The 23482-nt window shown below is 42.7% G+C and overlaps 1 protein-coding gene across 2 annotated transcripts in view; it reads right to left on the bottom strand.

Annotated features, from left to right (window-relative positions):
* The window catches only part of LOC131474972 (RNA binding protein fox-1 homolog 3-like), a 519357-nt gene that overhangs the window by 384174 nt on the left and 111701 nt on the right, over positions 1-23482 (bottom strand). For both annotated transcript variants that reach the window (XM_058652721.1, XM_058652722.1), the window contains exon 3: positions 21570-21686. The gene's annotated coding sequence lies outside the window, so the exon portion shown is untranslated. The remainder of the gene's footprint in view (positions 1-21569; positions 21687-23482) is intronic.

Below are 23482 nucleotides of genomic sequence, written 5' to 3'. Positions count from 1 at the left end.
TTTTTCCAGTGTAGGCAGTGTTATTAGAGGTCGACGAATGATGCCAATTTTTTATGGACTCATTTAGCGGATTTCATTTTTTCCTCCATATTAAAATTTTACAATCCTAGAAAAAAAATAGCTTGAGCAACACTAATGGTCGGTCTCTCCAATCTACATTGCATGTCTACACTGCAGTGTCATTATAAACAGTATTTTGATTAAAAAATAATGTATAAACTGAGTATTAAATACATTAAACAGGTCATGAAGCAACTACAAAAATAAATTTTGGAATGAAAACATAACGATCTAGTGACTTAGCAGCATTAGGTTAAGTTTCTGAGGACCAAAAATGTTTATGTTGTATCACTCGCTCATCTTCTCACCACCACATATAGAGACAAACAACCATTCACTGTCACACTCATGGTCAATTTAGAATGTCCAATTTGCCTAATCCTCAAATCTGCATGTTTTTTGGACTGTGGAAGGAAACCAGAGAACCCGGAGGAGAACATGCAAACTCCATGCAGAAAGGCGGCAAATAACCCTTACCCCAAAGAATCGGACTACCTGTGGTTGTAACCGCTGCTGTAACACCAAGGCTTCATACTCTATGAACGGGGTGGTGGTGTCACCCGTTTGCCAAACAACTTCAACCCTCTTCAACTCTCAAAGCGGTGGCAGCACAAGCAAGCATCGGCTAATCAAATCACATTATGCAAATGCGCGAGCCGATCAAATTATGTTCATGCTCCCTTTCCAAATGGAGCTCTCAGACGAGGCGCCTCCGTCCGTTTGCTGGCATTTTTGTCGGACTCAGTGCAACCAACGATGACAGACGCTAAATTGCGGGAGCTTTAGCAGCGACAGCGCCCCCTCGCTGTAATAAAGTCGGCCACGACAGACACTTCCAAAAGGACAACAGGGCGGAGACACCGTCAAGTGTCAAAGTGAGGCGAACGTGCGCTGAAACAGCCAACAGGTGGCGCCCGCTCGGTCATAAATATCAGACATGTTTAATGCTAATCCCTCAGACTACAGGATAAATTTGCCAGATAATCCGTTCGAATCAGCCGAAAATCTGGAGACATCCAAGATTGTTGGAAGCGTCAGATTGGGAACGAAATCTGGCCAATTATCTGCTAGTGCAGGGTGGGGCTTAAGACATTACTATGCTGCTAATTTCAAAGGACAGTGATTCATGAATTTCAACTTAAATTTCAAGAATATTTACCACTAGTGGTGTCACAAAACAACGTCTTGGTCTCGACCTTCGAAAGCAAAGGTGGACTTGAGGATTTAACCAGTGTTGTGGTTGTAGCCATAGTAGCACGACTTAGTGTTACCTCCTCCCTCTAACCCGAAGCTAGTGCTGATTTGGGGGCGACACGTCGACCAAAACTCAAACCCCCAACATCCAATTTCTCTGAAATCAGCGGTGTGGAAATAAAACAATAGGAACGTTGTCGACAAGAAAAATCACGGTGTGTGAACTTATGTTATGAGCTACAAGTGACGTAGACGTTACTATGGAAACAACTCCTTCTGTCCTCATTTGGAGCAAAACTAAAGCGATAACTAGAGCTGTAGTCGTGTTTGTAGCATCAGACGCGTGACTTTTTTCAGTGGTGGAAAACCCTGGATTCAAACATCTACTGTTACTTATTGTTAATGAATGATTTAAATGTGACAATAAGGCTTTAGTGTGGTACATTGCAAATGTCTATAAGCTTGTTCTGTTCTAAATCTTTGGACACAGCTTTTTAAATTCATACAATGAATATTCTCTCCACTCCTGCACTTTATTTACTGAAGTTATTATTACTATCTCTCGCTGCCGTGACTCTTAATTACTCTCATCTAGCTTTTAATGAATGTTTTCTATTAACATTGACTGTTTCCCCCTTACCTTAAGTCGACATCTGCCAAATGTAAATGTAAATGTAAGGAACAGTGGAGAGAAAAAGTTCATTCTGATCTGTAGAGGAGTTTTATTTATGGATTTGTTTGTGTGAAAAAAGTTTGTTTTCTTAATTACCCCCAAAACCGCCAAACACGAGCTGCCAACTTTTCCCCGGTGCAAGTGATAAATTATGTTTTTCATGTGACAATAGGAAACTGTGTGTTATTTATATTTATGCATTAGTGATGCTTGTTGTTGTTTTTGTTTTGTTTTAAGTGCCACATTCACAAAGTGAATGTTAATGAGACAGAATTAATGCTCGTGCGATTGCCCCGACATGTGCGACTCGACCGGCTACTGGAGACTTTTAATCACAGAATTAAAACATGCGCTGTGATAATGCTTTAATCATGGGGGCGTCATGAATGATTAAAACAACATTTTTTATATGCTAATATGCTTTTTTAACATTATTCTGTCCACTGATGGTTTTATCAATCATTGTTGGAGTTATGTGGCAGGTTTGCTTTTTGTAAAATAGGGGGAAATATATGATTAAATACTGGCTCATCATTAAGGGGGATTTGGCAAACGTGTTCTGGATTCTAACGACACAATATAGAAATTTTTTTTTTATTTCATTAAGGCTGGATTTGATTCTATACAATATGAATCAGGCGAGTCAGACTCATCCCCGCGGTTCTCTTTTGTTCTGTTCAATTCCTTTTGAAGGTCTGTAAACACGGCTGCTGTTTTGTTCGCAGCTGAAGCCAGTTTTTTTTTTCTTTCTTTTTCTAGAGAGAAGGGAAATCGTCCTTGGAGCAGATCATAAGGGGGGAGCGAGAGAGAGAGAGAGAGGGAGAGAGAGAGAGAGAGTGGATGCCTCCACCACCTCCTGTTGTTTGTCCGGGATGCCAAGCTCACGTGTGCCAGGACCCCATGCAGGAGTCCAGGCCGGCCGGAAAAGACAGAGCTCTTGGAAGACTCCGCGCGGTCGGAGCCAAACGCGGTGCCGGTTGCCAGGGCCGAGGCAACTGCGGCCAGCGTCTGCTAGTGAATCTCTTCCCCTTCACCCACCAGCACACAGTGGACCTCAGGGAAAAAAGGATGCGACCATCGGGGGACAGGTGGGGGGGGGAGGCTGCCGGTCCATCCGGGGCCAAGCTGGAAGCAGGACCCTGCTGGTGGAGAGTGGGAGGATTGTGGCCCGTGGGCGGCAAAAAGCAGCGAGCAGCGAGCGCGTCTTGATTTAGTGTCAGAGCAAAAAGTGCAGTGTAAAGACTCTGAATCCTGAGAGGACGATGGTGACACTGATGAAAGTGTTACATGGAGCAGAGAGTTTTAACAGCCTCAGGCCAGGTATGGTGCTTATGTCATATTTTTAGGGCTGCGACTAACGACTGTGTGACTCTGGGGTTTTTTTCTGCGTTCCCCAAAACTTGGAAATAACGATGTTTCCAAATGTTTTAGTTTTGTCCACAAACCAAAATTATTCCGTTTCAATGATTTCTTTGTTACACGGAGGAGAAAAACAACTAGAAAATAATCACATCGAAGAAGCAGAGAACTTGTTTTAATATTAAAAAAACTGATTCATAGTTGCAGCAGTAATTGTGTCATTGACATTTGTTTTGAATGTGGGTTTTAGGGATGGTTTTAAAGGTGTCAGATTCCACTGAAACTCTGAAAAGAAAGACCACTGATCTTATATTTGGGTTATTTGGGTCAACTCTGAGGCGATGTCACTCCCAGTTCCAACCCCCGACTTCTAATGTAAATGGAAAAAATAAATGGATTATTTTTCCTTCATTTCCTTCCTTCCTTTCCAGGGCGCTCAATGATATACTTGGAAATTAAAAACAAGACCTTTTACCTTTTGTTACATTTTTCAAAATTTAGAAAATAAAGGTCCATGAAAGTACCACGTATCTTGCCCATATACAGTACATATAATATACAAGAAAAACATAAATAAAGTGAAAGGAACATTATTTTAGAACCTTCTAGAACAGTGTTTCCCTGCATGTTTTACATGTTTTCCTGCTCTAACGCATGCACCTGACGGATTTCATCAACTATCTCTCATCAGTTTTTGAGATATTACTGTAGATGCAGGAGAAGACCGACCTTCTGGAACTGCACTTCATTATCTATTTTTTATCAAGGTTGATGCCAGCACTGCCATGTGAAAACTAACCTATTGTTTTCCTGTGAATCTTGTATTAGTGGGTGTTTCTGGGGCAAACACAAAAAAAACAAAAACCTGATTGCAACGGAGTTAACAGAGCTTGTACGTAATCACTCAGTCTGCAGCTGCAGGCTGAGGCGACTGATCATCTCTCGGCAGTTATTACACAACGTCTCAGCTGTGACCTGAGGGGGAGAAGAGAGAGAAAAAAAGGCAGAGGACTGCAGAGCAACAGGCAAACACGACGGTCAGCGAACGCGGCGAGGGTAAACACCCGGCTTTATCTGCCTCGCCGTGTGAGTTTGATTCGAGCGCCTCGCCGCTCGCCGCTCAGATCAAACCTTTGACAGCGCGACTGAGGCGGATCATGTCGCCACGCTGCTGCTGCTGCCGCTGCTGAATGATAATCCCGCTGCATCATGTTTCACGTCGGCTCATTTTCAGAAGGAGAGAGAGAGAGTCACTATTATTTTCCATCGATCGCGCCCTCTCCACATAAACAAAGATGATATATAGGCCGAGTAATAGGAGGATTAAATTACACGGCCTGAAAATAAGCCGGATCGATGGGAAAAATAGAGTAATTTAGCACAGTTTGGTTTGATTTGTTTGAGGAATCCTGGGCCGTGTGAGTCAGAGGGTGAGGTGAAATGTTACAGATGGGATTTCAGCCACTGCTACAGCAGTTGTTTTCTTTCTTTTTTCCCAAAAATAATTTCCACATTTTACATCATTTTCTTTATCGACACGATCTGACATTGAAAGTTTGTCGACTTTAACTAGTTAGACAGAGGAGAGGGGAAAAAAAATAAAAAATAAAAAAATAAACGGTGCAATAATGTTGTTTCACTTCGACTGACAGTTGCAGCTGTTGATGAAACCCTCGCATCATCGTGTTCCGAGTGTGGGAGGACGGAGTGACATTAGCATACTCAACACACACCAGCCAGGTGTGTGTGTGTGTGTGTGTGTGTGTGTGTATGAATGGTGCACAAAATGAAAGAACACCCCCAACCACCACCACCTCCAGCCCCTGTTCACCCTCGTCAGCGCTTCCAAACCAAAACGCTGTGACTCTCATTTACGGCGTTTGTTTGCCTGGGTGAAAAACAACGGCGGCAGGAGCAGGTGGAATATTACTTGCGCATGCTAACCCCATATGGATCAGGAAAATGCTGCCTGCCAAGTACCAAACTCCACATTTACAAGCACATCTGGAGCACAATCTCCATATTAATTGCCAGTAAACATGTTTACACACAACAAGGATAAATCCCAGAGAAGGCCGCGTTGACCCTGGTGTTGTGCGGTTCAGCGGGAGGCCCGTGTTTTTACGCCGGAGAACGCAGCGGGCCAGAGGTACGGAGCCAAATTGCGCTGACAAAGACACATAACGAAGCTTAATACGGCGGCTGAAAGCCATCTGTCATCCTCGGGTCGTTTGAAAGCTGCTCTGTCAATAACATCCTTCACCAGCTGAAGAGCAGGACGCAAGTTACCCGGGCTGTGATTAAATGAGACGGTTTGTTTGGCACACCTGTGTTTTTGTTTTTTATTGTTTATTTTGGATGTTTGGTCGCAGCAGGCACGCGCGGGGGGAGGGCGGACGGATTAAATGATTCGGGGGCCGGCGGTGCTGGACGGGAACCCGGGAACATGTCAGGGATGACAGATATTTATTGCGTTGCAGCTGCTGTGGGGCCGTTTTTCCACGCGCGGTGACCAAACTGTCCCGCGTCCAGGCTTTCACATCTTTTCAGAACGGGGGGGGGGGGGGGGGGGGGGGGGAACTGGGAAAGACTCGGACGATGAACTTCCCCGAGATTGAGTTAAGAGTGTGGGAGAAAAAAACGGCCACATGGGCAGAGAAAAGTAAACCCTGCAGAGAGCAGATGTGCTCTCAAAGTCTACCAAACTCTGTTAGGTGTCGTCTTTTGAAGGAATCCACATATGTCGGACACGGAAAGACTTCTGAGATCAATGTTAGCCGTCGGATAGCAGATTCAGATGTTAACATCAGCTGCTGGGAAATCTGTTTAAACACATTAAAAAATACAAACCCTAACAAAACAGACTCTCCTGAATCTGAAACTGACACAGTCACAACCTCAAAAACAGGTAAACAACTTAATTATAGAACAAAGGAATACATTTCAGGTGCGTTCTTTCTTCCTCCATGTTTTATTTTTGTATGCAGAAGTAACTCGGGCACCGACTCTCTTGTTCTTGTTTGGCACGTCTGGTATTTATTTCCTTTCGAGTTTGCTTTCTTAACTGATCTCGTGGAAACACCTTTGTGTGATATTACAGAGTGAGGACGACGACATGAGGAAGTTCATGTTTTAATGACAAGTATCAGCTGTGACTCGTGACACCACACTCGACACTTGACATCGTCTGGATTTGGCTGAATATAAGGTCTATCAGACGGAGAAACTAAGAAAGGTACATGATTATTTACTCGTTGCAACATATAGGATTGTCCTGCAATATGTTGATGATCACAGAATTGCTTTTAATTGATATTACTGAGGACCATGGATCACACCTCTATTCTTCACTGTTGTAATACTGTAATAAAATGACTGTACTGTAACTGTCTGTTACTGAAAGAAGGAAGAATAAGCTTTAACGTGTACGATTAATCGATTATTAATTGATTACTAAATTAATGAAGTCAACTTTTTTGATAATCGATGAATCAGTTTGAAGCTTTTTTCATTATTAAAACAAGATTTCTGATTGTTCAGCTTCTTAAATGTGAATATTTTTTCCATATGACAAAGAAATCATTAAAACTCCATCATTTAGTTTTGTGGACAAAAACAAGGACATCATCATTTCCAGGTTTGACAAACACCAATCAACATGTTTTTACGTTAAACGACATTTTATGGACCAAGCGATTAGTTGATAAATCGAGAAAATAATGGACAGATTAATCGATAAGTTGCAGCTCTAGTATTTTCATTTTCATTTCTTTAAATCTCTGCCAAATCATGAGATCAGCGACCCCTCGGTTTGGCGGAGACTTTGCACCAGATGTCCTTCCAGACACAACCCTCCCGTTTATCCGGGCCTGGGACCGACATTAGGAGTGGCCCCTGCGGTGGCTATAGGGTCAATTTGAGTGTCCAATTAGCCCAATCGATGGGGAGCAACAGGGATTGGGTAACCTTCCTCAGAGGCACCCCAGCAACCGTTGACCTGTTGGGTTTGGAACTGGCAACCCTCCTGTTTACAAGGTTGCAAGCCAAGTTCCCTTTCCGACGGGCGGCGGTAGGTCAGTGATAGAGCGAGTAGTCTTCAACTTGAAGGTTGTGGGTTTGATTCCCGGCTCTGCTAGTGTCTACATGCTGATGTGTCCTTGGGCAAGACACTTAACCCCAGGTTGCTCCTGACGGCTGTGCCCAGCAGCGTGTGAATGTGTGTGATAGAATGGTCATCACGGCTAGAAAAGTGCTATATAAATACAGACCAGGTAGATCATGGGCTACAGGAACTACATTCCTCATGTTTTCCATGAGATTAATGTTAACGTAGATGTTTCCGATATGAGAAAACAGACAATGAGTACAACGAGTGCAGCGCCTGATCTCGGAGAGCAGGTTGTAAATCCAGAGGCTGGAGTCTGAGGAGCGGCGGCGGCGGCGGCGTGAGACGTGAGAGGCTTCAGGAAAAAAAAGATAAAAACGCCATCAAACTCCTGGATTGAAGGTCAAGAGGGAGCTGGAGAGAGAGGAGGAGGAGGAGGAGGAGGAGGAGGCGAAGAAGTGTTCCCTGATAGCATTGTCACTATCAGCACGCCGACATCACGGCCTGCTCACAATGCGTGACACGACAAAAGTGATTCATGTGACTGTTGTCTGATTACAGCGGCACAGAAACTACTTGGTTAAGGTTCGGGGGGGGAGGGGGGAGATTATGATCCTGGATGAGAAGAAACCAAGCCTGACTAATGGTGGAAAAACTGCAAAAGAAGAGCACTCACCTCTGTCAGAGTGACACGCTTTTTTCTTCTTCTTCTTTTTTGCAAATGAAGTGGAAACAGGGAGCACATCGTTATTGTTTTCCCTCCCTCAGACTCTCCCAGTTTGAAAGTGAAACATGTTTACTTCATGCCTGAGAGGAAAGACGTCGCCCTAATTACATCCATGACAGAAAGTGTAGCCACCACAAGAGGAAGAATATGAGATGAGTGCAAAACAGATAAACAAGGAAACTCGAGGCTTTTCATCTTTGCCTCTCCAACGTTAGTTAGTCAGCCGCCGCCGACAAACGTTATTACCTGTCTGGCACATGATTTGTCTAACTTGTTCTCCTTGACAAGTTAAAGAGTATTTATCTCCTCCCTTCTTTTTTGGAGTGATGTGCCTCCAATTTGGGTACAGATGACTCAGCCTCTTTCAAGTAGTTTGTTGTCTTGTTCGGCTTGTAAAGTGCTCGTCGCTGGAGCTGCTGCTGCTGCAGAAACTGCTGTTGACCCCAAAAAACACTTTTTTGTGTCGTCTTCCATCCATGACTCTTGCTTTATTCCCCCCCCCCGATATATAAACGTCAAAGTTTCAGTGCAGTTGGATGAGGAGCGTTTGTTCTAAGATTTCCACACAGTTTCCATCGTGGTGTGGTTCAGTTTGGTACAGTCCTGGGTCAGGACTGAGAACCGTACGTTTACTTACTTGGTAGGCGGGCTCTGCCAAATGGCGTGCGACAACAACAAACGACAACATCAAACGAGACACAACAGACAAAATGTTTGCTGACCAACTTCTTGTTTTACTTCTACTTCCATCAGATAGTTCACCGGTCGCAGGCGAGTGGTGAATTGCGGCTCTTGTAAAAAGGTGACATTAGATGGGCAGCCCGTGGCCAAGTGGAAAGGGAACTTGACTTGTAACCAGAAGGTCGCTGGTTCAAAAACCTGGCCAAAAAGGGCTTGGGTACCTCTGAGCAAGGTACCCAGCTCCCAATGCTCCCCGGGCGCTACTCAGTGTGGCAGCCCACTGCTCCTAATTCTAGGATGGGTCAAATGCAGAGGAGTACTTTCCCTAAGGGGATACATTAACCCTCAGAACACTTTTTATATACAGAGGCTATAACTATGTGCAACATAGAGAATGTCTTATATCCCCTTTTTTCAGCACAACCTTTAGACAATCTGATGAATGTTTATTATTTTCACCAACTGAATAAACACACCTGAACAAAAAAGTGCTCAAAATGTTAAAAAAGTTTTAGATTTATGTTAATTAGCTGCTAGGTCATTATGACATCATAGCAGAGAAAGATATTACACTTTATTGACATTATTCTGTTGCAAAAAACACTCAAATATGATGTCATGGTATAGATTATATAGGGCTGGGAATCACAGGGTATTTTCAGAGTGCCATCATTTATTAATTAAAATATCAATATTCGACCTATGACATATCACCAAATCAATATTTTTGACCCACCCATGGTATATAGCATATTATGATGTCATAGCATAATACAGAGCACTATGACACTGTTAGTATATAATGTAGACATCATATATTAGTAAAAAGAATATGGATGTGATAGCATGTGGTACATTATGACACTTTACTGAGAGTATTATACTGTCATGATGTATGACGTCATGGTAAAGTGCATTATGTCAGAGAATACATTACATTATGATCTCATCGTAAAGAACGTATAAAATAATATAGTATGGCACCATTTTATATAGAAAACAGAGGTCATGGTGTGGTACAGTATAGAAAGTCGACGTCATAATGAATAAAGTAGAACCATATGATGTCATTTTAAACCGCATTACGATGTCATTTCACAGGAAGTAGATTGATACTATATAGCAAATGATGGTAATGATTGAATGTGAAGCTGCGAGACGACATCATGTTCATTTATGTATTTTAATGTAATGTTATTTCAAAAAAAGCTGGAACTTGGACGTCGTTTCCGTGTGATAGCGGCTTCACCTGGACCTCGGCGCGTCTCCGAGGGCTTGGCGGAGAGAAACCTCCTAATGAGAGATTTACTGTATGGAGATAATTATGGGGGAGGAAAGCGACGTCTTGCTCAGACCTAATGAGTAAGATAAGAGCCCTTCAGTGGGGTTTTTTCGAGCAGCGCTCTCCTCCTCCCTCCCCGACCTGCCACATAATGGGGCTTCTAGTAGTCGCAGACAATCAAGCCAGAGGAAACACAGAGGCCATGCGTGTATGTGCTCGACGAGTGCGAGAGAGATCACGAACGGCAGCAGCGAGGAAAAAGAACAGCCTGAAATCTCTGCCACTTTTAAATCAGCCACCTGACCGATTTAGAGGAGAATGAGTGAGGAGAATCGGAAAAGGTGCGCGATCTTGTTTATTGCTTTAGAGGGTTTCCGCAGCCATCGTGTGATGATGAGAGTGGCCCCTCTGGAGGCAGGCGCTCACACACACACACACACACTGGCAGAGGAGCTAATACAGACTTTCATTAGGATGCACACTTCAACACACTGTCATAGTATTTACAGTCTCACACTGGGGAAACAAATAAACTGCGTGATTAACAAGTTTTCCTGACGCCTGGCGCTTCGCTGTGCGCGCACTGGAGTGCCACCTCGCCGACTTAATGATTCTTAATGGTTTCTTAATGACTTCTTAATGACTTCATCAGGAAGATCCTGCAACAGCACATTCTGACAAGCGGGAGCCTCCCCCCGAGACCCAGGATCACAGCGCAGCACTAACCCCTCTTCAGTTTTCTGCTCAAATAACACACACTTTAAATCTGCTTATCTGAGGCGGCATCTTCGACTTGGATGACACAAGCGTTTGATCCGTGGTTAACTGGGAGGAGGAGGAGGAGGAGGAGGAGGAGGAGGAGGAAGAGGAGTGACGGCGGGGGCCGTGGCGGTGGTAGATGTGACGTAATGTGATGTGAAAGCATGCGGGCTAATGTGTGGAAATGCACTAAAAGGCGAGCGGGGGATGTCCGTTCCCAAGTCGTGGGCAAACGCAGTCGCGTCAAACTGATCTCAGGACATCGGAGTGACATCGAGTGTCGCGCAGCCAGAAGTAAAACGGCCGCCGAGCGACGGGGGCTTTCGAGGGAAAACCCATTTGGCGGCGAGAGATGTGTGAGTAAAAAACACACACAGGCCTGGAGAGCTCGGTAATTTCAGACTTTCATTACAGCAGCGAGAGATAAACATGTCGTGTTTGTTAATCTGTGACCAGCATTTAATGACATGGAATTTTCTGGGTCATCTCACTGTCACACTCTGGTGTCGATGGTGTCGGGGGCTCCGCCGTGTTAGGAATCCGACATTTTCACACAAAAAAATAAAACATTGAATTATTGTGTTAATTCAACTAAAAGTGGACTAACACACCCAAATAATGTGACTGGAAGTCTGTGACCCTAAAATAAGAGAAGAAGCCAGAGAGGAAAAACACAGGGCGGTGCATTTGTGGACTGAAGAGGAGACATTAGGAGGACAGAATGGCTCTAAACATGCTAAAAACATGCTTCATTCATGAAAGTGTGTTGAAGCCTTCAGTCAGCATCAAAAGCAGTTCATCAGTTCATAAATATTTAAAAGGTTCATAATAGGGCAACGAAAAACAGCAGTTCATATAATCAGGTGATTTTTACACTGCAGCTGTATGAAAAGAAGAGTTTTGTCTTTCTTTGGACATTTAAAAAAAAAAATTCATTTAAATAAGAACAATAATAATAAGAATAAGCCAATTACGGTCGTCAGTGTCCTTGGAAAAGCAGCAGAAAGTTTTGTCTTTCGTCAAAAGACAAAAGACAAAAACCAGAAATCCCTGAAAAACATAAGGGTCATGTTGTTTATTCACATTCACACACGCGTGCACACACACACACACACACACACTTAACAACTGCTTAACAAATTGTATTAGCAGAGAAGCGTGACTGCATGGCAAATTGCACCTGTCCTGATGGATGTCCTCTTTACGGGCTGTGGACGCCGAGGAGAGAGGACGCAGAGCCAAACACACTCGAAAAATGATGCAGAGCCGACCATGTGTCACCTCCTGGCACAGGTGTGTGTGTGTGTGTGTGTGTGTGTGTGTTTGTGGGAGTGTAGGTGTGTCACCCAAAAACACAGACACACACACACACACATCTAATCCATGACAGTGAGGAGAAACAGTGACTCATGTGCCTCCTTTTTCCAACGTTAGCGATAAAAAGATACCACAACACTTTTAACTCTTACCGTCCCCGCGCACACACATTTAGCCACTTAACAACTTGAATTCTTCACCATTAAGCAGCTTTTTCTGAGAGAAAACTGATGTTTGTGTCACTTTTGTAAACCCACTCACTCTCCCACACCATGGTCCATAGAGAAAATCAGCGATGTTGTGTCACAGCTGATCCACCGCTGCCTCCATCACTTAGTTCAAATGTATTATTTTGTGATTTTCGGTGTTTGAAATCCTTGATTGTGATTTACATAAGTGACACAAACTTAAGTACACCAGCAGCTCCTGTCTCCATGTGAGCTAAAAACGCTGATTTTCTCTATGGAGTTTGGCAGGGGGACAGAATACTTTAGTTTCCACCTAAAAGAAGGCCCTCTGAGTGCTAGAGAAAGTAGCAAACACAATGTAAAAATGAAAACAAGATTTCTGATTGTAACAGCTTCTTAAATGTGAATATTGTCTTAATAATGATACTGTATACTTAGGATGACAGATTTTCTGAGGTCAGGTTCTTGTTGCAGCCACGTTCTCAAAGTCTGAAACCACACTTAACGATGACTTTCAGATCAAACTTTCCCTCAGCAGGTAAATGAAGCAGAATAATTACAGCAGGAAGCAAAAAACACCCAAACAAATGCATGATCTCTCTTTCCATATAAATAGTGCCTTTCAGGAACACGGACACGGTGTGCCGGTCATGCCACGTGACCCTTCCTCCACATCCTGTATCAATTAGACCACTGGGGAGCTTCTCTGGCTGTGGAGAGCGCAGCGAGGAGAAGAAGCCCATGCGTGTCTGCTGTGTCTGTGATGATCGACCACTTCCTGTGACGCATCCCAAAACAAGTGTTTTTTTTTCAGAGAGAGAAAGAAAAGAGGCAGAGATAGAAAAAAGTGTGGGATTTACTGCCGCGAGGATTTACTCTTTGTTCCAATTTTCACGGAGGGGGGATTACTCACTTTTTCATCATCCCTTTATTTATTTACTCCATTTCCAAATTCATTTCTAATTCACCTGAAGGAAAACAAATATATATATATATATATATATATCCATATATGTGGGGCCCACATGCATAAATACTGTCAGAGTGAATAGATAATGACAGCGGGTCAAGTTGTGAGTGAGTCACATCCTCGCTCCTGGAAGGAAGCGATTACGGTAACACGGCGCCGACAATCACCGCCAAAGATAATCCCATTTCTCGCACGAGGCTCAAATTGTATTATGTCACACTGTATTTTCCCATATGCTATCAAAAAAAACTGGATTTAGATATGCAAACTATTTATAAATAAAAATGGGGAAAAGTAAAGTAAAAAAGAAGGAGGAGGAAGAGGAGGAAAACACGCGCAGCAGCCGCCGATGCCGCCGCCGCCGCCGCGGGGTCGGCATCCGGGCATGTCACTTTGTCAGGCTGTCTGTTTTTCTGAGCGCTTGATGGTTTCTGAGGGAGGGGAGGAAAGAAAGAAAGGAAAGCGCACGCACTTCTCTGAGATGAGCAGATGGCAGAGTGTAAGTGTGGAGATTTGTTTTAGATCTCCATCGCGTGTTGTGACTCAGTAGATTTGTGGTTTTCTTCTTCTTTGTCTTCTTATTCTTCTTTTTCTCCCTTGTTCCATCTTCTTCAAATGTTATCTTACAGGGGAAAAACGGATGCGAGCGACGTTTAAGCTAATGAGGAGTGGGCGTCGCTTTGTCTTCCTCCTTATTTCCTCCCCTCTCTCGCTCTCTCTCTCTCTCTCTCTCTCTCTCTCCCACCGACACATCATCTTGCTGCTCTCTCCGTTCTCCCTCAAACCCACGCTTGGAGCGGGAAAAACCTGTACGCCACCAATTATGCAACACACTCAGTGGAGTGCAGCTCACAGCCTGGGTGGCCGTTGTTTTGGGTTTTTTGTTTTTTTTTAAATGGTGCAGCTGACAGGAGAGTTTCCCCCCCGGCAGCTACTGACGCGCACTCAAAAGAACATGAAGCTCACGGAGCTGGAGATGATATCAGGTCAGCGCACCACTGCTTCCTGAGCAAAGTGGGGAGAGACGACGAGGAACATTGCCACAGTTTGTAGCCACAGTGGTTTTATATCATGATATATATATATATATATATATCTATATATATATAGATATATATATATATATATATCTATATATATATATATATATATATATCTATATATATATGTATGTGATGGTCAGCAGGTCAGTCCAGTACTTTACTTCACTTATTGTTCCACACGTTTACTCATTCAAGAGCAAAGAAATCTCAGAAAAAGGCTTTTTTTTTTTTATCAGCCACCAGGGGAAATATAGTGTTTTATATCCTCTTCTCTCTCCTTTTCGTCCCTTATTGATTACTGCGAAAACACACGAGCAAAAGTGCACCACAAATTCAAAACAACGGAGCAATTACGCCCCGATGCGCGAGTGTAAATATGTCAACAAGATTAAGATAAATTACCCACAAGTCCAAAAATCCCTCAAAGGAACAGAACTCTGTCGCCTCAAAAGATTTCTGTTGTTCAGTTCATCACAGAAACCGCGACGAGCTTAAACTCCCAGCATTTACTTGGAAAATAATATCAGGAAAATGGCCACATTTTTTTTTCCGTGTTTACTAAGCAATAATTTCATCATAACCTTTCAGCATAATTTAAATAAAGTGATGCGAGGGCAGAATTAGACTTCTCCTCTGGACAGGGATTAAACAGCTGATTGTTTGCGACAATTTGGTGAAGAGTTCACTTCTCATATCTCATATCTAGAAAGTTCTATGGACTGGTGACCCTCATGTGGAGGATAAAGTGGTAGGAGATGGAGGTCAGAACGGTAGCGTAACGACTGTCCAATCGCAGACGAGACTCACCAGCGTGTCACATGTTTGTGATGTCAGCTTTGCATGTACTGTAATTCCTAAATGGTTGAATAACTGCCAGATATGGAAAGTGAAAGTTAGAGCTGAAACAATTACACGATTAATCGATTACTAAATGAATCGTCAACTATTTTGACAATTGATTAATCGGTTTGAAGCTTTTTTCATGATTAAAACAAGATTTTTGATTGTTTCAGCTTCTTAAATGTGAATATTTTCTTCATTTCTTTGCTCCATATAACAAAGAAATTGTTAAAACTGAATCATTTTGGTTTGTGGACAAGATAACGAGACAAGATTTGAGAAACACAGCGTTTATGGGCCAAACGATGACTCGATTAATCGAGAAAAAGCTATCTTGGAAAAAGGGGCAGGAGAAGTCACTCATTGAACATTTTTTGGCAATTCAAAATTCAAAATAAATCCAGTCGGACTGATCATCATGATGGTCACAAGAGGGTTAACAACTCCCTATTCAGCAAAACAAGAAGTTTCTAGTCGAGTACATTTTCCCACGATCCTGATGACTGCAGAATGTAGCAGCCATTCTCACCACAAGGAAGGTTTTTATTGATGCTATGAAGGAGAAGCAGCAAAAGTACAAGAACAATAACCACAGTAGAATAAAGAAACTATAAAACTATAGATACCTGCAAACACATTCAGTAATTACTTAAGTGCACATGGACACGGCAATTAAAAGAATCAGACGGATTCTAAATAAGTAAAATAAATGAATTCTCTGTTAATAAATTGAACACACTGCCGCATAATGTGTTTTAAAATACTTAATGGATCTGAATCCAACCCTGAAGAGTTAGAGGTGCCGTGATTATCCGGCGCACTATTGGTAAAATATACTGTTGATGCAACTGTTTTTTAATGATCTGTAATGAACACGGAACAGAAATAATGGACCCTGAGTTGTCTATACTCATCGCACGCGCAATTACATTTCCAAACAATAACCCGGCGCACGCTCACTGTCTAATAATGAAAAGGCACATAAAGCTGCCCGGCTACAACACTGATATATTAAAGAATTTATCATTATGGAAAAATAACATGAAGAGAGCAGGTTTCTGCTCATAGCCGCGCACGTGACGGCCTCCCGCAACGTGGACCTCCCGTGCATTCACTCACACGGGTTTTCAGAGCAATTTAATCAAGCTCAGAGTGATGGATCCCTCCAGCGTGATTCATTTGGTGAGGTGAGAATATGATTGTGGTATTCAGGAATATTAATAACTTCTGTCTTATGCTCTATCTTCCAAGAAAACTGCCGGGGCATCAACAACAACGGCTCACAGCTCCCTTCTGCTCATCATGCTCAAAAAGACTTCCTAAAACCAAAAGGAGAAGCTGATATTGGAGAAGACTAGAGAGGGGGGGAACGTGATGTGTTTTGACTCCTCAACTGCCGCCAAAAATCCCTACCCTGGCACAGTGACAACGAAAGGTGCGCTTTGGTTTTTAAGTCCCCGTTTGCTGCCGAACAAACGGCAGTTTGAACACAAATGAACCAGATGTTTAAAGCTCCAGTATGTAATGTCTGTCGCCAAAACACTGCTAGTGTCGCTAGCCATCCCCCGCCTCAGGTGAGACTGCAGAACCTTCTGAAAGGAACTACTCTTGGTCCACGTTCCAACTGCTGCGGTATCTCATTACCTCACTCTTGTTTCAGAGAGAGAAGCGAGGCCAGTTAATTCCTTGAGCCTAAAGATTGTGCGATCCATCAGTCGTGACGTAAAAAGCATCACCGTGTCTCCACAGACACACAAACCACCGAACACTACTTCATCAGCAGTGGGCAAACTCATTTGACAACCGTTTAAATGTTACAGTTTTTTGTTAGTATTTAAAATGTTAACACAAGGGCTGAATGTGAATGTTTTGCAGTTGCTCAGACCAATTAGATCGCAATTTCTTCTGCCACAAATTCAGAGGATAAATCTGGTCTAAGACCAATGTTTGGCTGAGGTTTTACTTCCGAAAACTGTCTGCAGAAGGACCAGGAACTGCCCTGATACTTATCCAACATTTAATTAGGATTTAAAATCAGGACACATCACCAACAAGAGAGACAAGTTGATCATCTGAACATGCAATCATGAAAAACTACCAATTTTAAAATAGGTCAATATTTTGGGGCATTTCTACCTATATTGTCGAAGTAAACATAAAAGTGAGCAGAGATCAAAGTAAAGATGCTGCAAAGGGCCTTGCTAGCTCTACAATCTGAGCTAACTAATGCTAGCCATGAAGCCGTCTTAAAATAGTGCCCGAAAACCAAAAGAAGCCAAACACAGCCATAGTCTCCTCAAGCCTGGGAGACCAGCCCTGGCACCTGTGACCAGGTAAACCTTCCACACAATCGTTAACGGACGCGGCGGCTGTTGTTTACCGAAGACTCCCCACAGAGGAGACTAGCTGACCCATGTCTGCAACCAGTGAGTGGTACAAATGGCAAACATCTCCCGGAGTCATTATTTATGCAGGAATGCCCTTGGGAGTCTTTGCACTTGTTTACACAGTCACGGCACAGTCCATTCATGACGGCTCCGAGTAAATGAGCCGCTTGCTACCAATTTGTCCTGGACGAGGGAGCTTCGGGCCTAAACCACCCGCAGTTACCTCGGTGTGTGTGTATATGGGAAAGAAAAAAAAGGTGAACGCAGCACTATTTGCAATGACGGGATGTGACCTGGAACTACGGACACTCTGGTCCCAGTGGTATCAGTAGACACAGAGTCACATTTGGAAATAAACGAGACAATTTCTTTTTTTTCAAGATGACGTTCACCTTTGAAATGGTCCCGTTGTTTGCCCGAGGACAAAGATGGCAGTTAAAGTTCGGGAGAAACACGACAAACCAAGAGAGGAGGTTTTCTGGAGGTTGTATTTCAAACCAAACTGCTGAAGAAGGATGATGTAAATAAAGACACGTAGGTTTTCATTGCTTCCTCCTTCTATTTGTAATAATATATAGTAATATTTGTTTCTTGCACTACTTTGAGGAATTTTGTGGTTTCCCTCATCAGTCCACACGTTCCTCCTCTCGTCGCCATTTCTGCTACTTTTGCGAATCGGTCGGGTGATTTCTAAATGTCACTCTTTATTGACCAACTCTGTTCACATTTACTTTTTTATTGATACAGTGACTTTTTCACCTCCATTAAGAGTAAAAATGGTACATCTTCTGTGATTCCAACAGTGCTGCCAACGCCTCTCCATCAACTTCTGGATTCCTTCTCAATCAACGGGAGGAATCCAGACGTTGATGGATTATGGAATGAGGAAGAGGATAAAAGAACGAGGATAGGAGTGAAGGAGATCTTTGGCTGGAGGTGAGGAGACAGAGGAGATGAGAAAGCAGTTGGGTGGAGAACCTCTGAGCTGCGTTGAAGAATACGAGTAGAACCTGATGGAACTTATTGGAAGACGATGAAGACGGCAAAGAAGATGATGAAGAAGAAGAAGGTCCAGTAGAATACACTATATAACTTTTTTGTGAAAGGTTTTTGGCATTTTCAGCTTTACTCAAAGCCTTTGAAGGTGACCTCACTTCATTAGCATAACATTGCTGTTGCCTCTGCCAGCTGTGTCCGTAAAACTTCTCACTTCCTGTGCGCAGAAACGTACGAACAAAACACCCCTACACTGAGAAAAACTTGGAATTCCATTTGGGGGGAGGGAAAGCCACGTACCAAAACAGAAAGAGAAAGACAAAAAATAGCAGGTTTTCCTTTCTCTGCATTTGACATGAAGAACCAACAAGGCACAAGACTCCCCCTACTGTTCTCAGGTGCTCAATGCCATCAATGGGAACAATAATTAAAAACAGGGAACAGAGATAGTTAACAGAGAGGCAGGAAAAAAGTGAGAGAATACTGGAGGACAAGAAGCGCTGGGATAATTTAACAAGCTTCCTCTTAAAGCACTCCAAAACCTCCAGAGTTTAATTGCTGGGAGGCAACATTATCCTTCGCAACACTGTGTCTGTGTCTGTCTCTTGGCTCGGATTTCGGTTGGTACCTGCTGTACCCACTCCCCACACAATACAGCGCCCACTGAGCCATATAATCCTCTCAGGCCCTCCTCTTCTGGAGGACCATATTCAATCCCGTCGTGACACGGGGAAAATCTCCTCTTCTCAGTGTTTTTTTGTTGTTGTTGTTGTTGTTGTTTTTGGCAGGGTCGGTTATTTCAGATAAGCCCAATCAGCAGTGTGAACAGGAAGAGTTAGACACAAAGACGTGAAATGTGGGGGTCTGTACTCAGTTCTCCATGTTTCTGTTTATGTTCAAAACTGAATCAAACATGGCCGCCTGTTCCTGCTGAGTCATCCTACTCTATTTTTGAACCCTGCTGCCTTGCTTCCTGGAGAAGACGGAGAGAGGACGTAATGCCGCCACTTTCTCTCCCGACTTCTCTTTCAAGTTGCCCTTGAGATGAAAATTACAAGAGCGGCTTTGATGTAAGTCTGACACTGCTGCGAGGCAGATTCTCCGTAACTGCAGATTATCAACCCGATGAGTCTGTCCTGATGTGAGAGTGGAGCCCGACGTGGCGAGAGAAAAAAATTCTACAACAAAAGGAGGGAAACGTGGAAACGGCGGCGGCTCATTACACGAAATGGCAAAAATGAGAAAAGAGAGAGACGGAAAATGTTATTTCTTTCTTGGCCAGTGTTTTGTAACTTAAGTCAACATGACATTTAGAGACCTGCCGAGACGTCTTTTAATTAGAAGACCAAGTAAATAATGAGGAAGTACACAGAGGCAGTGGACTGAAGGAGTTCTCACTGTTTGTTTTATTAATTTATTTTTGAGGTCATCACTGATGTAGCAAAAAGAAAAGTCTCTTTTTTTCATTTATCTTATCTTATGCAACATTTCAATACAACATAACTCGAGATGGGGGGTGGGGTTTCTATGGTCAATGCCGATTATTATCAGTGAAGCTTATCGCTGATTTAATAAATTATACATAAATATGGATCACTTAAACCCCAATAAACAGTTATTTTATAATAACAAAAAACAATTTATTTCCTTATAGTCGAGAGTTGTTTTTTTTTTCATGTATGCCACTGAATTGTGAGTCTGAAAACAGACTTGTCGAGGTGCTTTTGATGCTTCATGTAAATGAAACACTTAATCGAGCCAAGGCCGTGGATTTATTTGCCGTGTACGTAGGTGGCGCTGTATCTCTCTATAAGCAGGTGTGTACTGAATCAGTTTCCTGTTGACCTTTACGTCACAGAAAGACAGACAGTGAATGGTGAGCTGGATCGTGCTGTGGTTCTGTATGTTTCGTAACTTGCTGTACATCGGTAATTGGTCCAACTCAAGTTCGACTAAGCGTATACATGCACGAGTAATCAGACTATAAATCGCATGCAGGTACAGTATATGTTAGTCTGACTAAGACTAGCTCGATTTTAGTCGGACTAACATGTTTACATGACATTAAGAAAACCAAATTATTTAAGTCTGACTAAAATTGGACTAACATGCATGTGAACGCACTGACTGTTTGTAGCTGAAGGTGTACTCCCTGTTGCCAGCAGGTGGCACAATGACTGATTGTATACTGAAGTATATTCCAACATACTTGTGGTCACTATCAGGGTTGCCGTGGTAACCCGCATAGAGAACAGTGGAAGGTGAGGGCGGCGTCTGTGGATGGTGGGTACATGGAATGTGAAAATGTGGTTTTTTTTTTAACGGTAAATAAATCCTGCAGAGTTCATCGGATCACCCTAAAAATACAGACAGATCGCAAGTTTCACGGGTGCTGATGTGCACCCCAAGTTTGGGGAATTTCTGTGATTGCACTCACACATTTAGTGAAAGAAAAAGGAAAAGAAAAAGTTGATGCTAACAACAATGATGAAAAAGAATACCAGTCGGTGATTGGACCCTAAAAATGTATAAACTGAACACACCTTACATATATATATACAGTATATACATATATATGGGTGGTGTATTTTGTCGTACAGAGCTCAGAAATGTTTAATTTGTCTCTTAAAAATAAAGTTTTAGAGGAAGAAAAAAAGCAAGTTCACATTTCCCAGAGAAGAGGTGAGGAATGTCAGGAGAAGAACAAGGAGTCCTTCATCCGTGCATCCGTGTTGCTGTTGCCTAGCAACCGCATTCCCACAACTTTACCATTTGAGTGGCAAGAAGCGACAGTGTTTCGAGTTGGAAACTTCCCATGTCATAGAAGCACAAGTGAAGGCACCACAATCTTTTTTACTTTTTCTTTGTTCATTTACACACAAAGCTTTAACATGTACCTTTAAGTACGTGTGTGTGTGTGAGTGTGTGTGTGTGTGTGTGTGTGTGTGTGTGTGTGTGTCACAATCAATCAGAGAAGAGTCGTCTTACCTTTCTGAGCGGCTGGACGTCAAATGTCACAGGTGTTGGGAGAAAGAGGAGGAACTCTCTTTGTAGTTGACGCCGAGATTGGAGTGTGTCCAGTGTCAACACGTCACTGTGAGGATCCTAATAAGATAGAAAGAAAGAGCAGAGAGTGTGTAAATGAACGTTTCAAAGATATAATCTCATTAACTCAAAAAGGGAGTATTTTTTAAGGGAATAGTTTTTATTAAGGGACTAGTTTTGTACTTACCTCTACTATAAAACCAAACATTTCCCCATTCAGGGATAAATAAAGGATTATATTATCTTATCTTAATAGCAATTTAAGAGTGTTTCATTAGTTTTTGGACAAACATCGAGCTATGGCAGAAAAGTCTGACTAAAGACACTGAAAATGTGAACAATTAGGACTTCAGTTTTGTTTGTTTAATTCAGAAAGGCAGGATTTGTTAGGGACTATTTTTTGCCGGTAGATTAATCCACATTTCTAGCAGCACAGCAGTGTGTATGATTCAGTTGTCATCGTAACAAAGGACACACAATTAAAAAATGATGTGTTTTCAGTCAATTTATTTTCATTATGAATCGTCTGTTGATTATTTTCGCGATGAATCCCTTCGCTGTTTCGTCCTTCAAGTGCAGAGTGAAATATCAATTATTGCAATGTCACAGAAGAGCAAAGTCATATTCAAAAGGGTTTTATTTTATACCAATTAAACCATTAGTAAGAAAGTTGACATTTACTTTACTAGTAATTGCAGCCAAAGTTTTTTTTAACTAGATTCTGGACAAACCCGTAGCGCAGAAGAAACGTTAATCGGGCGTTAAGAGACACACAGGACTCATTAGCAGGAGACGCTGAATGTGAGAAGGGAAGGGTGAAGGGAAAATGGAAAACTTCAGTAGAATTATCATTTTTCAACTTTTCAGAAACCTTTCCTCACAGCATGAGACTTTCCAAAGACAAAAGAGCTGCTAATGATGGGAAAGAACAGTCTGCACCCAGTTTGCACTTTAGCGCCGCTGCTCGCAGACGTTCAGAAATAAGACGCCGGGGTGAAAGGTTAGCTCATAATCCATAATAGATAGGTAAGAATGGACAACGTTGGCGCGGAACAGCCCGCCCGACAGAAGTCCACAAATCAAGCGCATGCGAGCCTCGGAGGTCGTAAGTCTGAAAATGTTCGTCCAAAAAAACGGGTTGAGTTTCTCGTCTTACAAATTACAAATGCTACTTTATTCTCAGGGATTCGTAGCATCACGGCGACTAAAGTGTTAACGCTGAATGAAAGCTCTTTGAAAAAAACACACACACACATACACATTCGCCAACACAGTGAGTGAATGAAGTAACATTAGATCATAGGAACAGTCAGTAATGAGGCACAGGGGACAGCGTGAGTGTGTGTGTGTGCGATCCGCAGAGGTCGACCGTAACGTTTCAGCCACGCTGCCCGAGTGCAGCTTTAACAGCCCCAACATGAGCAGGTACATGCAAAGAGACAGGCAGAGGTCCGAGAGGGTCACGGCTCTCGCTGTAGAGGTCACAATAAAACAACAACAACAACAACAGGATGACACGCAAACACTGCTGACAAGAGGGGGGAAAAAACAAAGGTCTTCTGATGCACTGTTGAAATGAATGAAGTGAAAATCAGAGTGGATTTTTATTTTTAAATATAAAATCACTATAATTTTACACTACTGTATATGGACAACTCTATGTGATAAAGTATAACGGACATACACTATATGGACAATGACGTATTCAAATACATATACAGGACTGGAAATCCAGAAGAGGATAAGCAGACTCCCCTTCCTGAGGAAGCTCAGATCCTTCAACGTATGCAGCGAGACGCCGGAGATCTTTTACCAGTCTGCGGTCCCTAGTACCATCTTCTTCTTCTTCGTTGCCA

Source organism: Solea solea, chromosome 16, assembly GCF_958295425.1.
Source record: "Solea solea chromosome 16, fSolSol10.1, whole genome shotgun sequence".
Lineage (NCBI taxonomy): Eukaryota > Metazoa > Chordata > Actinopteri > Pleuronectiformes > Soleidae > Solea > Solea solea.
The sequence above is the reverse complement of the archived record's forward strand: the minus strand, read 5'-3'. Positions and strand labels throughout refer to the sequence as shown.